The sequence below is a fragment of the Hemitrygon akajei genome, unplaced genomic scaffold, assembly GCF_048418815.1.
Source record: "Hemitrygon akajei unplaced genomic scaffold, sHemAka1.3 Scf000090, whole genome shotgun sequence".
NCBI classification, from domain to species: Eukaryota; Metazoa; Chordata; class Chondrichthyes; order Myliobatiformes; family Dasyatidae; genus Hemitrygon; species Hemitrygon akajei.
The window spans coordinates 2,190,349-2,206,436 of NW_027331976.1; positions in this window are offsets into that span (position 1 = coordinate 2,190,349).

Genomic DNA, 16,088 nt, shown 5'->3' on the forward strand with positions numbered 1-16,088 from the left:
CTCAGCATCCCTCCTCCCCTCCACTCCCCTCACAGCATCCCTCCTCCAGTACAGTCCCCTCTCAGCATCCCTCCTCCACTCCCATCCCCTCTCAGCATTCCTCCTCCAGTCCAGTCCCCTCTCAGCATCCCTCCTCCACTCCACTCTCAGCATAGCTCCTCCAGTCCACTCCCGTCTCAACATCTCTCCTCCAGTCCCATCCCCTCTCAGCATCCCTCCTCCACTCCAGTCCCCTCTCAGCATGCACCTCCACTCCACTCCACTCTCAGCATCCCTCCTCCCTTCAACTCACCTCTCAGCATCCCTCCTCCACTCCAGTCCACTCTCAGCATCCCTCCTCCACTCCACTCCCCTGTCAGCATCCCTCCTAAAGTCCAGTCCCGTCTCAACATCCCTCCTACAGTCCACTCCCCTCTCAGCATCCCTCCTCCACTCCACTCCCCTCTCAGCATCCCTCCTCCACTCCACTCCCCTCTCAGCATCCCTCCACCAATCCACGCCCCTGTCAGCATCCCTACTCCAGTCCAGTCCCGTCTCAACATCTCTCCTGCAGTCCCATCCCCTCTCAGCATCCCTCCTACACTCCACTCCCCTCTCAGCATCCACCTCCACTCCAGTCCCCTGTCAGCATCCCTCCTTCAGTCCAGACCCGTCTCAACATCCCTCCTCCACTCCACTCTCAGCATCCCTCCTCCCCTCCACTCCCCTCTCAGCATCCCTCCTCCACTCCACTCCCCCCTCAGCAACCCTCCTCCACTCCCATCCCCTCTCAGCATTCCTCCTCCAGTCCAGTCTCCTCTCAGCATCCCTCCTCCACTCCACTCTCAGCATACCTCCTCCAGTCCAGTCCCGTCTCAACATCTCTCCTCCAGTCCCATGCCCTCTCAGCATCCCTCCTCCACACCACTCCCCTCACAACATCCACCTCCACTCCAGTCCACTCTCAGCATCCCTCCTCCACTCAGTCCCCTCTCAGCATCCCTCCTCCACTCCACACCCCTCTCAGTATCCCTCCTCGAGTCCAATCCCGTCTCAACATCCCTTCTCCACACCACTCCCCTCTCAGCATCCCTCCTCCACTCCACTCCACTCCCCTCTCAGCATCCCTCCTTCAGTCCAGTCCCGTCTCAACATCTCTCCTCCACTCCAGTCCCCTCAGCATCCCTCCTCCACGCCCCTCTCAACATCCCTCCTCCCCTCCACTCCCCTCTCAGCATCCCTCCTCCACTCCACTCCCCTCCCCTCTCAGCATCCCTCCTTCAGTCCAGTCCCGTCTCAACATCTCTCCTCCACTCCAGTCCCCTCTCAGCATCCCTCCTCCACGCCCCTCTCAACATCCCTCCTCCCCTCCACTCCCCTCTCAGCATCCCTCCTCCAGTCCAGTCCCGTCTCAACATCTCTCCTCCCCTACACTCCCCTCTCAGCATCCCTCCTCCACTCCACTCCACTCTCAGCTTCCCTCCTCCATTCAACTCCCCTCTCAGCATCCCTCCTCCAGTCCAGTCCTGTCTCAACATCTCTCCTCCACTCCCCTCTCAGCATCCCACCTCCACTCCACTCCCCTCTCAGAATCCCTCCTCTAGTCCAGTCCCGTCTCAACATCTCTCCTCCACTACACTCCCCACTCAGCAACCCTCCTCCACTCCACTACCCTCTCAGCATCCCTCCTCCAGTCCAGTCCCGTCTCAACATCTCTCCTCCAATCGTCCCCTCTCAGCATCCCTCCTCCACTCCAGTCCCCTCTCAGCATCCCTCCTCCCCTCCACTCCCCTCACAGCATCCCTCCTCCAGTACAGTCCTCTCACAGCATCCCTCCTCCACTCCCATCCCCTCTCAGCATTCCTCCTCCAGTCCAGTCCCCTGTCAGCATCCCTCCTCCACTCCACTCTCAGCATACCTCCTCCAGTCCAGTCCTGTCTCAACATCTCTCCTCCACTCCCCTCTCAGCATCCCACCTCCACTCCACTCCCCTCTCAGAATCCCTCCTCTAGTCCAGTCCCGTCTCAACATCTCTCCTCCACTACACTCCCCTCTCAGCAACCCTCCTCCACTCCACTCCCCTCTCAGCATCCCTCCTCCAGTCCAGTCCCGTCTCAACATCTCTCCTCCAATCGTCCCCTCTCAGCATCCCTCCTCCACTCCAGTCCCCTCTCAGCATCCACCTCCACTCCAGTCCCCTCTTAGCATGCCTCCTTCATTCCAGACCCGTCTCAACATCCCTCCACCACTCCACTCCACTCTCAGCATCCCTCCTCCCCTCCACTCCCCTCTCAGCATCCCTCCTCCAATCCAGTCCACTCTCAGAATCCCTCCTCAACTCCACTCCCCTGTCAGATTCCCTCCTCCAGTCCAGTCCCGTCTCAACATCCCTCCTACAGTCCACTCCCCACTCAGCATCCCTCCTCCACTCCACTCCCCTCTCAGCATCCCTCCACCACTCCACGCCCCTCTCAGCATCCCTCCACCACTCCACGCCCCTCTCAGCATCCCTCCTCCACTCCACTCCCCTCTCAGCATCCACCTCCAATCCAGTCCCCTGTCAGCATCCCTCCTTCAGTCCAGACCCGTCTCAACATCCATCCTCCACTCCACTCCACTCTCAGCATCCCTCCTCCCCTCCACTCACCTCTCAGCATCCCTCCTCCAATCCACTCCCCTCTCAGCAACCCTCCTCCAGTCCAGTCCCGTCTCAACATCCCTCCTCCAGTCCACTCCCCTCTCAGCATCCCTCCTCCACTCCACTCCCCTCTCAGCATCCCTCCTCCACTCCCATCCCCTCTCAGCATTCCTCCTCCAGTCCAGTCCCCTCTCAGCATCCCTCCTCCACTCCACTCTCAGCATACCTCCTCCAGTCGTCCCTTCTCAACATCTCTCCTCCAGTCCCATGCCCTCTCAGCATCACTCCTCCACTCCACTCCCCTCTCAACATCCACCTCCACTCCAGTCCCCTGTCAGCATCCCTAGTCCACTCCACTCCCCTCTCAGCATCCAGCTCCACTCCAGTCCCCTCTCAGCATCCCTCCTTCAGTCCAGTCCCGTCTCAACATCCCTCCTCCACTCCACTCCCCTCTCAGCATCCCTCCTCCCCTCCACTCCCCTCTCAGAATCCCTCCTCCACTCCAGTCCACTCTCAGCATCCCTCCTCCACTCCACTCCCTCTCAGCATCCCTCCTCCACTCCACTCCCCTCTCAGCATCCCTCCTCCACTCCACTCTCAGCATAGCTCCTCCAGTCCACTCCCGTCTCAACATCTCTCCTCCAGTCCCATCCCCTCTCAGCATCCCTCCTCCACTCCAGTCCCCTCTCAGCATCCACCTACACTCCAGTCCCCTCTCAGCATCCCCCCTCCACTCATGTCCCGTCTCAACATCCCCCTCCACTCCAGCCCCCATCAGCATCCCTCCTCCACTCCAGTCCCATCTCAGCATCCCTCCTCCACTCCACTCCCCTCTCAACTTCCCCCCTCCACTCCAGTCCACTCTCAACATCCCTCCTCCAGTCCAGTCCCCTCTCAGCATCCCTCCTCCAGTCCACTCCCCTCTCAGCATCTCTCCTCCAGTCCACTCCCCTCTCAGCATCTCTCCTCCACTCCCCTCTCAGCATCTCTCCTCCACTCCACTTCCCTCTCAACATCCCTCCTCGTCCAGTCCCCTCTCAGCATCCCTCCTCCATTCCACTCCTTTCTCAGCATCTCTCCTCCACTCCCCTCTCAACATCCCTCCTCCAGTCCCCTCTCAGCATCTCTTCTCCACTCCACTTCCCTCTCAGCATCCCTCCTCCAGTCGTCCCCTCTCAACATCCCTCCTCCACTCCACTCCCCTCTCAACATCCCCCTTCCACCCCAGTCCCCTCTCAACATCCCTCCTCCACTCCACTCCCCTCTCAGCATCCCTCCTCCACTCCCATCCCCTCTCAGCATTCCTCCTCCAGTCCAGTCCCCTGTCAACACCCCTCCTTCAGTCCAGTCCCGTCTCAACATCCCTCCTCCAATACAGTCCCCTCTCAGCAACACTCCTCCAGTCCAGTCCGGTCTCAACATCCCTCCTCCACTCCCATCCACTCTCAGCATCCCTCCTCCACTCCACTCCCCTCTCAGCAAAACTCCTCCAGTCCACTCCCCTCTCAGCATCCCTCCTCCAGTCCAGTCCCGTCTCAGCATTCCTCCTCCAGTCCAGTCCCCTCTCAGCATCCCCCTCCACTCCACTCTCAACATCCCTCCTCCACTCCAGTCCCCTCTCAGCATCCCTCCTCCACTCCACTCCCCTCTCAGCATCCAGCTCCACTCCAGTCCCATCTCAGCATCCCTCCTTCAGTCCAGTCCCGTCTCAACATCCCTCCTCCAGTCCACTCCCCTCTCAGCATCCCTCCTTCAGTCCAGTCCCGTCTCAACATCCCTCCTCCAATCCACTCCCCTCTCAGCAACCCTCCTCCCCTCCACTCCCCTCTCAGAATCCCTACTCCACTCCAGTCCACTCTCAGAATCCCTCCTCCACTCCAGTCCACTCTCAGCATCCCTCCTACACTCCACTCCACTCTCAGCATCCCTCCTCCCCTCCACTCACCTCTCAGCATCCCTCCTCAACTCCACTCCCCTGTCAGCATCCCTCCTTCAGTCCAGACCCGTCTCAACATCCCTCCTCCACTCCACTCCACTCTCAGCATCCATCCTCCCCTCCACTCCCCTCTCAGCATCCCTCCTCCACTCCACTCCCCCCTCAGCATCCCTCCTCCACTCCCATCCCCTCTCAGCATTCCTCCTCCAGTCCAGTCTCCTCTCAGCATCCCTCCTCCACTCCACTCTCAGCATCCCTCCTCCACTCCCATCCCCTCTCAGCATTCCTCCTCCAGTCCAGTCCCCTCTCAGCATCCCTCCTCCACTCCACTCTCAGCATACCTCCTCCAGTCCACTCCCGTCTCAACATCTCTCCTCCAGTCCCATCCCCTCTCAACATCCCTCCTCCACTCCAGTCCCCTCTCAGCATCCACCTCCATCCACTCCACTCTCAGCATCCCTCCTCCCCTCAACTCACCTCTCAGCATCCCTCCTCCACTCCAGTCCACTCTCAGCATCCCTCCTCCACTCCACTCCCCTGTCAGCATCCCTCCTTAAGTCCAGTCCCGTCTCAACATCCCTCCTACAGTCCACTCCCCTCTCAGCATCCCTCCTACGCTCCACTCCCCTCTCAGCATCCCTCCTCCACTCCACTCCCCTCTCAGCATCCCGCCACCAATCCACGCCCCTGTCAGCATCCCTACTCCAGTCCAGTCCCGTCTCAACATCTCTCCTGCAGTCCCATCCCCTCTCAGCATCCCTCCTCCACTCCACTCCCCTCTCAGCATCCACCTCCACTCCAGTCCCCTGTCAGCATCCCTCCTTCAGTCCAGACCCGTCTCAACATCCCTCATCCACTCCACTCCACTCTCAGCATCCATCCTCCCCTCCACTCCCCTCTCAGCATCCCTCCTCCACTCCACTCCCCCCTCAGCATCCCTCCTCCACTCCCATCCCCTCTCAGCATACCTCCTCCAGTCCAGTCCCGTCTCATCATCTCTCCTCCAGTCCCATGCCCTCTCAGCATCCCTCCTCCACTCCACTCCCCTCTCAGCATCCCTCCTCCACTCCACACCCCTCTCAGTATCCCTCCTCCAGTCCAATCCCGTCTCAACATCCCTTCTCCACACCACTCCCCTCTCAGCATCCCTCCTCCACTCCACTCCACTCCCCTCTCAGCATCCCTCCTTCAGTCCAGTCCCGTCTCAACATCTCTCCTCCACTCCAGTCCCCTCTCAGCATCCCTCCTCCACGCCTCTCTCAACATCCCTCCTCCCCTCCACTCCCCTCTCAGCATCCCTCCTCCACTCCACACCCCTCTCAGTATCCCTCCTCGAGTCCAATCCCGTCTCAACATCTCTCCTCCACTCCAGTCCCCTCTCAGCATCCCTCCTCCACACCCCTCTCAACATCCCTCCTCCCCTCCACTCCCCTCTCAGCATCCCTCCTCCAGTCCAGTCCCGTCTCAACATCTCTCCTCCCCTACACTCCCCTCTCAGCATCCCTCCTCCACTCCACTCCACTCTCAGCATCCCTCCTCCATTCCACTCCCCTCTCAGCATCCCTCCTCCAGTCCAGTCCTGTCTCAACATCTCTCCTCCACTCCCCTCTCAGCGTCCCACCTCCACTCCACTCCCCTCTCAGAATCCCTCCTCTAGTCCAGTCCCGTCTCAACATCTCTCCTCCACTACACTCCCCTCTCAGCAACCCTCCTCCACTCCATTCCCCTCTCAGCATCCCTCCTCCAGTCCAGTCCCGTCTCAACATCTCTCCTCCAATCGTCCCCTCTCAGCATCCCTCCTCCACTCCAGTCCCCTCTCAGCATCCCTCCTCCACTCCACTCTCAGCATACCTCCTCCAGTCCAGTCCCGTCTCAACATCTCTCATCCAGTCCCATCCACTCTCAGCATCCCTCCTCCACTCCAGTCCCCTCTCAGCATCCACCTCCACTCCAGTCCCCTCTTAGCATCCCTCCTTCATTCCACTCCACTCCCCTCTCAGCATCCCTCCTTCAGTCCAGTCCCGTCTCAACATCTCTCCTCCACTCCAGTCCCCTCTCAGCATCCCTCCTCCACGCCTCTCTCAACATCCCTCCTCCCCTCCACTCCCCTCTCAGCATCCCTCCTCCACTCCACACCCCTCTCAGTATCCCTCCTCGAGTCCAATCCCGTCTCAACATCTCTCCTCCACTCCAGTCCCCTCTCAGCATCCCTCCTCCACACCCCTCTCAACATCCCTCCTCCCCTCCACTCCCCTCTCAGCATCCCTCCTCCAGTCCAGTCCCGTCTCAACATCTCTCCTCCCCTACACTCCCCTCTCAGCATCCCTCCTCCACTCCACTCCACTCTCAGCATCCCTCCTCCATTCCACTCCCCTCTCAGCATCCCTCCTCCAGTCCAGTCCTGTCTCAACATCTCTCCTCCACTCCCCTCTCAGCGTCCCACCTCCACTCCACTCCCCTCTCAGAATCCCTCCTCTAGTCCAGTCCCGTCTCAACATCTCTCCTCCACTACACTCCCCTCTCAGCAACCCTCCTCCACTCCACTCCCCTCTCAGCATCCCTCCTCCAGTCCAGTCCCGTCTCAACATCTCTCCTCCAATCGTCCCCTCTCAGCATCCCACCTCCACTCCAGTCCCCTCTCAGCATCCCTCCTCCACTCCACTCTCAGCATACCTCCTCCAGTCCAGTCCCGTCTCAACATCTCTCATCCAGTCCCATCCACTCTCAGCATCCCTCCTCCACTCCAGTCCCCTCTCAGCATCCACCTCCACTCCAGTCCCCTCTTAGCATCCCTCCTTCATTCCAGACCCGTCTCAACATCCCTCCACCACTCCACTCCACTCTCAGCATCCATCCTCCCCTCCACTCCCCTCTCAGCATCCCTCCTCCACTCCACTCCCCCCTCAGCATCCCTCCTCCACTCCCATCCCCTCTCAGCATACCTCCTCCAGTCCAGTCCCGTCTCATCATCTCTCCTCCAGTCCCATGCCCTCTCAGCATCCCTCCTCCACTCCACTCCCCTCTCAGCATCCCTCCTCCACTCCACACCCCTCTCAGTATCCCTCCTCCAGTCCAATCCCGTCTCAACATCCCTTCTCCACACCACTCCCCTCTCAGCATCCCTCCTCCACTCCACTCCACTCCCCTCTCAGCATCCCTCCTTCAGTCCAGTCCCGTCTCAACATCTCTCCTCCACTCCAGTCCCCTCTCAGCATCCCTCCTCCACGCCTCTCTCAACATCCCTCCTCCCCTCCACTCCCCTCTCAGCATCCCTCCTCCACTCCACACCCCTCTCAGTATCCCTCCTCGAGTCCAATCCCGTCTCAACATCTCTCCTCCACTCCAGTCCCCTCTCAGCATCCCTCCTCCACACCCCTCTCAACATCCCTCCTCCCCTCCACTCCCCTCTCAGCATCCCTCCTCCAGTCCAGTCCCGTCTCAACATCTCTCCTCCCCTACACTCCCCTCTCAGCATCCCTCCTCCACTCCACTCCACTCTCAGCATCCCTCCTCCATTCCACTCCCCTCTCAGCATCCCTCCTCCAGTCCAGTCCTGTCTCAACATCTCTCCTCCACTCCCCTCTCAGCGTCCCACCTCCACTCCACTCCCCTCTCAGAATCCCTCCTCTAGTCCAGTCCCGTCTCAACATCTCTCCTCCACTACACTCCCCTCTCAGCAACCCTCCTCCACTCCACTCCCCTCTCAGCATCCCTCCTCCAGTCCAGTCCCGTCTCAACATCTCTCCTCCAATCGTCCCCTCTCAGCATCCCTCCTCCACTCCAGTCCCCTCTCAGCATCCCTCCTCCACTCCACTCTCAGCATACCTCCTCCAGTCCAGTCCCGTCTCAACATCTCTCATCCAGTCCCATCCACTCTCAGCATCCCTCCTCCACTCCAGTCCCCTCTCAACATCCCTTCTCCACACCACTCCCCTCTCAGCATCCCTCCTCCACTCCACTCCACTCCCCTCTCAGCATCCCTCCTTCAGTCCAGTCCCGTCTCAACATCTCTCCTCCACTCCAGTCCCCTCTCAGCATCCCTCCTCCACGCCTCTCTCAACATCCCTCCTCCCCTCCACTCCCCTCTCAGCATCCCTCCTCCACTCCACACCCCTCTCAGTATCCCTCCTCGAGTCCAATCCCGTCTCAACATCTCTCCTCCACTCCAGTCCCCTCTCAGCATCCCTCCTCCACACCCCTCTCAACATCCCTCCTCCCCTCCACTCCCCTCTCAGCATCCCTCCTCCAGTCCAGTCCCGTCTCAACATCTCTCCTCCCCTACACTCCCCTCTCAGCATCCCTCCTCCACTCCACTCCACTCTCAGCATCCCTCCTCCATTCCACTCCCCTCTCAGCATCCCTCCTCCAGTCCAGTCCTGTCTCAACATCTCTCCTCCACTCCCCTCTCAGCGTCCCACCTCCACTCCACTCCCCTCTCAGAATCCCTCCTCTAGTCCAGTCCCGTCTCAACATCTCTCCTCCACTACACTCCCCTCTCAGCAACCCTCCTCCACTCCACTCCCCTCTCAGCATCCCTCCTCCAGTCCAGTCCCGTCTCAACATCTCTCCTCCAATCGTCCCCTCTCAGCATCCCTCCTCCACTCCAGTCCCCTCTCAGCATCCCTCCTCCACTCCACTCTCAGCATACCTCCTCCAGTCCAGTCCCGTCTCAACATCTCTCATCCAGTCCCATCCACTCTCAGCATCCCTCCTCCACTCCAGTCCCCTCTCAGCATCCACCTCCACTCCAGTCCCCTCTTAGCATCCCTCCTTCATTTCAGACCCGTCTCAACATCCCTCCACCACTCCACTCCACTCTCAGCATCCCTCCTCCCCTCAACTCACCTCTCAGCATCCCTCCTCCAATCCAGTCCACTCTCAGAATCCCTCCTCAACTCCACTCCCCTGTCAGATTCCCTCCTCCAGTCCAGTCCAGTCTCAACATCCCTCCTACAGTCCACTCCCCTCTCAGCATCCCTCCTCCACTCCACTCCCCACTCAGCATCCCTCCTCCACTCCACTCCCCTCTCAGCATCCCTCCACCACTCCACGCCCCTGTCAGCATCCCTCCTCCAGTCCAGTCCCGTCTCAGCATCTCTCCTCCAGTCCCATCCCCTCTCAGCATCCCTTCTCCACTCCACTCCCCTCTCAGCATCCACCTCCACTCCAGTCCCCTGTCAGCATCCCTCCTTCAGTCCAGACCCGTCTCAAAATCCCTCCTCCACTCCACTCCACTCTCAGCATCCATCCTCCCCTCCACTCCCCTCTCAGCATCCCTCCTCCACTCCACTCCACTCTCAGCATCCCTCCTCCATTCCACTCCCCTCTCAGCATCCCTCCTCCAGTCCAGTCCTGTCTCAACATCTCTCCTCCACTCCCCTCTCAGCGTCCCACCTCCACTCCACTCCCCTCTCAGAATCCCTCCTCTAGTCCAGTCCCGTCTCAACATCTCTCCTCCACTACACTCCCCTCTCAGCAACCCTCCTCCACTCCACTCCCCTCTCAGCATCCCTCCTCCAGTCCAGTCCCGTCTCAACATCTCTCCTCCAATCGTCCCCTCTCAGCATCCCTCCTCCACTCCAGTCCCCTCTCAGCATCCCTCCTCCACTCCACTCTCAGCATACCTCCTCCAGTCCAGTCCCGTCTCAACATCTCTCATCCAGTCCCATCCACTCTCAGCATCCCTCCTCCACTCCAGTCCCCTCTCAGCATCCACCTCCACTCCAGTCCCCTCTTAGCATCCCTCCTTCATTCCAGACCCGTCTCAACATCCCTCCACCACTCCACTCCACTCTCAGCATCCCTCCTCCCCTCAACTCACCTCTCAGCATCCCTCCTCCAATCCAGTCCACTCTCAGAATCCCTCCTCAACTCCACTCCCCTGTCAGATTCCCTCCTCCAGTCCAGTCCAGTCTCAACATCCCTCCTACAGTCCACTCCCCTCTCAGCATCCCTCCTCCACTCCACTCCCCACTCAGCATCCCTCCTCCACTCCACTCCCCTCTCAGCATCCCTCCACCACTCCACGCCCCTGTCAGCATCCCTCCTCCAGTCCAGTCCCGTCTCAGCATCTCTCCTCCAGTCCCATCCCCTCTCAGCATCCCTTCTCCACTCCACTCCCCTCTCAGCATCCACCTCCACTCCAGTCCCCTGTCAGCATACCTCCTCCAGTCCAGTCCCGTCTCAACATCTCTCATCCAGTCCCATCCACTCTCAGCATCCCTCCTCCACTCCAGTCCCCTCTCAGCATCCACCTCCACTCCAGTCCCCTCTTAGCATCCCTCCTTCATTCCACTCCACTCCCCTCTCAGCATCCCTCCTTCAGTCCAGTCCCGTCTCAACATCTCTCCTCCACTCCAGTCCCCTCTCAGCATCCCTCCTCCACGCCTCTCTCAACATCCCTCCTCCCCTCCACTCCCCTCTCAGCATCCCTCCTCCACTCCACACCCCTCTCAGTATCCCTCCTCGAGTCCAATCCCGTCTCAACATCTCTCCTCCACTCCAGTCCCCTCTCAGCATCCCTCCTCCACACCCCTCTCAACATCCCTCCTCCCCTCCACTCCCCTCTCAGCATCCCTCCTCCAGTCCAGTCCCGTCTCAACATCTCTCCTCCCCTACACTCCCCTCTCAGCATCCCTCCTCCACTCCACTCCACTCTCAGCATCCCTCCTCCATTCCACTCCCCTCTCAGCATCCCTCCTCCAGTCCAGTCCTGTCTCAACATCTCTCCTCCACTCCCCTCTCAGCGTCCCACCTCCACTCCACTCCCCTCTCAGAATCCCTCCTCTAGTCCAGTCCCGTCTCAACATCTCTCCTCCACTACACTCCCCTCTCAGCAACCCTCCTCCACTCCACTCCCCTCTCAGCATCCCTCCTCCAGTCCAGTCCCGTCTCAACATCTCTCCTCCAATCGTCCCCTCTCAGCATCCCACCTCCACTCCAGTCCCCTCTCAGCATCCCTCCTCCACTCCACTCTCAGCATACCTCCTCCAGTCCAGTCCCGTCTCAACATCTCTCATCCAGTCCCATCCACTCTCAGCATCCCTCCTCCACTCCAGTCCCCTCTCAGCATCCACCTCCACTCCAGTCCCCTCTTAGCATCCCTCCTTCATTCCAGACCCGTCTCAACATCCCTCCACCACTCCACTCCACTCTCAGCATCCATCCTCCCCTCCACTCCCCTCTCAGCATCCCTCCTCCACTCCACTCCCCCCTCAGCATCCCTCCTCCACTCCCATCCCCTCTCAGCATACCTCCTCCAGTCCAGTCCCGTCTCATCATCTCTCCTCCAGTCCCATGCCCTCTCAGCATCCCTCCTCCACTCCACTCCCCTCTCAGCATCCCTCCTCCACTCCACACCCCTCTCAGTATCCCTCCTCCAGTCCAATCCCGTCTCAACATCCCTTCTCCACACCACTCCCCTCTCAGCATCCCTCCTCCACTCCACTCCACTCCCCTCTCAGCATCCCTCCTTCAGTCCAGTCCCGTCTCAACATCTCTCCTCCACTCCAGTCCCCTCTCAGCATCCCTCCTCCACGCCTCTCTCAACATCCCTCCTCCCCTCCACTCCCCTCTCAGCATCCCTCCTCCACTCCACACCCCTCTCAGTATCCCTCCTCGAGTCCAATCCCGTCTCAACATCTCTCCTCCACTCCAGTCCCCTCTCAGCATCCCTCCTCCACACCCCTCTCAACATCCCTCCTCCCCTCCACTCCCCTCTCAGCATCCCTCCTCCAGTCCAGTCCCGTCTCAACATCTCTCCTCCCCTACACTCCCCTCTCAGCATCCCTCCTCCACTCCACTCCACTCTCAGCATCCCTCCTCCATTCCACTCCCCTCTCAGCATCCCTCCTCCAGTCCAGTCCTGTCTCAACATCTCTCCTCCACTCCCCTCTCAGCGTCCCACCTCCACTCCACTCCCCTCTCAGAATCCCTCCTCTAGTCCAGTCCCGTCTCAACATCTCTCCTCCACTACACTCCCCTCTCAGCAACCCTCCTCCACTCCACTCCCCTCTCAGCATCCCTCCTCCAGTCCAGTCCCGTCTCAACATCTCTCCTCCAATCGTCCCCTCTCAGCATCCCTCCTCCACTCCAGTCCCCTCTCAGCATCCCTCCTCCACTCCACTCTCAGCATACCTCCTCCAGTCCAGTCCCGTCTCAACATCTCTCATCCAGTCCCATCCACTCTCAGCATCCCTCCTCCACTCCAGTCCCCTCTCAACATCCCTTCTCCACACCACTCCCCTCTCAGCATCCCTCCTCCACTCCACTCCACTCCCCTCTCAGCATCCCTCCTTCAGTCCAGTCCCGTCTCAACATCTCTCCTCCACTCCAGTCCCCTCTCAGCATCCCTCCTCCACGCCTCTCTCAACATCCCTCCTCCCCTCCACTCCCCTCTCAGCATCCCTCCTCCACTCCACACCCCTCTCAGTATCCCTCCTCGAGTCCAATCCCGTCTCAACATCTCTCCTCCACTCCAGTCCCCTCTCAGCATCCCTCCTCCACACCCCTCTCAACATCCCTCCTCCCCTCCACTCCCCTCTCAGCATCCCTCCTCCAGTCCAGTCCCGTCTCAACATCTCTCCTCCCCCACACTCCCCTCTCAGCATCCCTCCTCCACTCCACTCCACTCTCAGCATCCCTCCTCCATTCCACTCCCCTCTCAGCATCCCTCCTCCAGTCCAGTCCTGTCTCAACATCTCTCCTCCACTCCCCTCTCAGCGTCCCACCTCCACTCCACTCCCCTCTCAGAATCCCTCCTCTAGTCCAGTCCCGTCTCAACATCTCTCCTCCACTACACTCCCCTCTCAGCAACCCTCCTCCACTCCACTCCCCTCTCAGCATCCCTCCTCCAGTCCAGTCCCGTCTCAACATCTCTCCTCCAATCGTCCCCTCTCAGCATCCCTCCTCCACTCCAGTCCCCTCTCAGCATCCCTCCTCCACTCCACTCTCAGCATACCTCCTCCAGTCCAGTCCCGTCTCAACATCTCTCATCCAGTCCCATCCACTCTCAGCATCCCTCCTCCACTCCAGTCCCCTCTCAGCATCCACCTCCACTCCAGTCCCCTCTTAGCATCCCTCCTTCATTCCAGACCCGTCTCAACATCCCTCCACCACTCCACTCCACTCTCAGCATCCCTCCTCCCCTCAACTCACCTCTCAGCATCCCTCCTCCAATCCAGTCCACTCTCAGAATCCCTCCTCAACTCCACTCCCCTGTCAGATTCCCTCCTCCAGTCCAGTCCAGTCTCAACATCCCTCCTACAGTCCACTCCCCTCTCAGCATCCCTCCTCCACTCCACTCCCCACTCAGCATCCCTCCTCCACTCCACTCCCCTCTCAGCATCCCTCCACCACTCCACGCCCCTGTCAGCATCCCTCCTCCAGTCCAGTCCCGTCTCAGCATCTCTCCTCCAGTCCCATCCCCTCTCAGCATCCCTCCTCCACTCCACTCCCCTCTCAGCATCCACCTCCACTCCAGTCCCCTGTCAGCATCCCTCCTTCAGTCCAGACCTGTCTCAACATCCCTCCTCCACTCCACTCCACTCTCAACATCCCTCCTCCCCTCCACTCACCTCTCAGCATTCCTCCTCCACTCCACTTCCCTCTCAGCATCCCTCCTCCAGTCGTCCCCACTCAACATCCCTCCTCCACTCCACTCCCCTCTCAACATCCCCCTTCCACCCCAGTCCCCTCTCAACATCCCTCCTCCACTCCACTCCCCTCTCAGCATCCCTCCTCCACTCCCATCCCCTCTCAGCATTCCTCCTCCAGTCCAGTCCCCTGTCAACACCCCTCCTTCAGTCCAGTCCCGTCTCAACATCCCTCCTCCAATACAGTCCCCTCTCAGCAACACTCCTCCAGTCCAGTCCGGTCTCAACATCCCTCCTCCAGTCCACTCCACTCTCAGCATCCCTCCTCCACTCCACTCCCCTCTCAGCAACACTCCTCCAGTCCACTCCCCTCTCAGCATCCCTCCTCCAGTCCAGTTCCGTCTCAGCATTCCTCCTCCAGTCCAGTCCCCTCTCAGCATCCCCCTCCACTCCACTCTCAACATCCCTCCTCCACTCCAGTCCCCTCTCAGCATCCCTCCTCCACTCCACTCCCCTCTCAGCATCCAGCTCCACTCCAGTCCCATCTCAGCATCCCTCCTTCAGTCCAGTCCCGTCTCAACATCCCTCCTCCAGTCCACTCCCCTCTCAGTATCCCTCCTTCAGTCCAGTCCCGTCTCAACATCCCTCCTCCAATCCACTCCCCTCTCAGCATCCCTCCTCCCGTCCACTCCCCTCTCAGAATCCCTACTCCACTCCAGTCCACTCTCAGCATCCCTCCTCCACTCCAGTCCACTCTCAGCATCCCTCCTCCACTCCACTCCACTCTCAGCATCCCTCCTCCCCTCCACTCACCTCTCAGCATCCCTCCTCCACTCCACTCCCCTGTCAGCATCCCTCCTCCCGTCCAGTCCCGTCTCAACATCTCTCCTCCAATCGTCCCCTCTCAGCATCCCTCCTCCACTCCAGTCCCCTCTCAGCATCCCTTCTCCCCTCCACTCCCCTCACAGCATCCCTCCTCCAGTACAGTCCCCTCTCAGCATCCCTCCTCCACTCCCATCCCCTCTCAGCATTCCTCCTCCAGTCCAGTCCCCTCTCAGCATCCCTCCTCCACTCCACTCTCAGCATAGCTCCTCCAGTCCACTCCCGTCTCAACATCTCTCCTCCAGTCCCATCCCCTCTCAGCATCCCTCCTCCACTCCAGTCCCCTCTCAGCATCCACCTCCACTCCACTCCACTCTCAGCATCCCTCCTCCCCTCAACTCACCTCTCAGCATCCCTCCTCCACTCCAGTCCACTCTCAGCATCCCTCCTCCACTCCACTCCCCTGTCAGCATCCCTCCTTAAGTCCAGTCCCGTCTCAACATCCCTCCTACAGTCCACTCCCCTCTCAGCATCCCTCCTCCACTCCACTCCCCTCTCAGCATCCCTCCTCCACTCCACTCCCCTCTCAGCATCCCTCCACCCATCCACGCCCCTGTCAGCATCCCTACTCCAGTCCAGTCCCGTCTCAACATCTCTCCTGCAGTCCCATCCCCTCTCAGCATCCCTTCTCCACTCCACTCCCCTCTCAGCATCCACCTCCACTCCAGTCCCCTGTCAGCATCCCTCCTTCAGTCCAGACCCGTCTCAAAATCCCTCCTCCACTCCACTCCACTCTCAGCATCCATCCTCCCCTCCACTCCCCTCTCAGCATCCCTCCTCCACTCCACTCCCCCCTCAGCATCCCTCCTCCACTCCCATCCCCTCTCAGCATTCCTCCTCCAGTCCAGTCTCCTCTCAGCATCCCTCCTCCACTCCACTCTCAGCATACCTCCTCCAGTCCAGTCCCGTCTCAACATCTCTCCTCCAGTCCCATGCCCTCTCAGCATCCCTCCTCCACTCCACTCCCCTCACAACATCCACCTCCACTCCAGTCCACTCTCAGCATCCCTCCTCCACTCAGTCCCCTCTCAGCATCCCTCCTCCACTCCACACCCCTCTC